This window comes from Dioscorea cayenensis, chromosome 7 (genome assembly GCF_009730915.1).
Source record: "Dioscorea cayenensis subsp. rotundata cultivar TDr96_F1 chromosome 7, TDr96_F1_v2_PseudoChromosome.rev07_lg8_w22 25.fasta, whole genome shotgun sequence".
NCBI lineage: Eukaryota > Viridiplantae > Streptophyta > Magnoliopsida > Dioscoreales > Dioscoreaceae > Dioscorea > Dioscorea cayenensis.
Genome location: NC_052477.1, coordinates 877451 through 878195, shown reverse-complemented (window position 1 = coordinate 878195; position 745 = coordinate 877451).

Sequence of the window (745 nt, the reverse complement as noted above, 5' to 3'; positions counted from 1 at the left end):
ATTAATTTAACATAGTCAACTTAACAATAGGGGCATATAACCAAATATAATTGATTTGTAGGGGTATACAAGCAAATAACATTTTTATGAGGGTATTTAAGCAAATTCATGATTTTATAGGGGTATACAAGTAAAAATCCCTTTTTTATACCAAAAGATTCATAGCACAACATCATGAGAGATAAGAGTTGGTGGGCGAAGATATTTTTTATAAATTTATTGGGAATGTACTTGCCCTTAGTTATATTAAAACATTTTTTTAAAAAAAGGTGAATAAACATAATTCAATTAAATAAAACAAGCCTAAACTGAGCAATAAGGAAAACTGACCACTAGGCGTGATCCGACAACAAACAGAAGAACAAAAAGAGGAACAATGGGCCTCCTGAAGCCCAGCCAAAAAAACTAGCCCTCCACACTGTCCTATGCCTCCTTGCCCGTGAAGTCCCCACTAGCCGCCTCCGAACATGGACCTAAAAAATCCAAACTGTGATGAATGACAGTAATGGAATCTTCCAGTTTATCCTGAGTAACTTTTGAATCAACTCTCTTCCCGTCCAGCACACCAATCAAGTCAGGCCCAGTCACAACCTCTTTCTAGCCTATAACTCCCAAATGGTCCAGCCCCTCACACAATTGGGCCAAATTCCGGCCCACATCACACAATAGCAAGGGATCAAATTAAAGTGCTTAGAGTCAAAGTGAGAATTACACATCTAAAGTCACCAGGTCCACCTCAATAAAG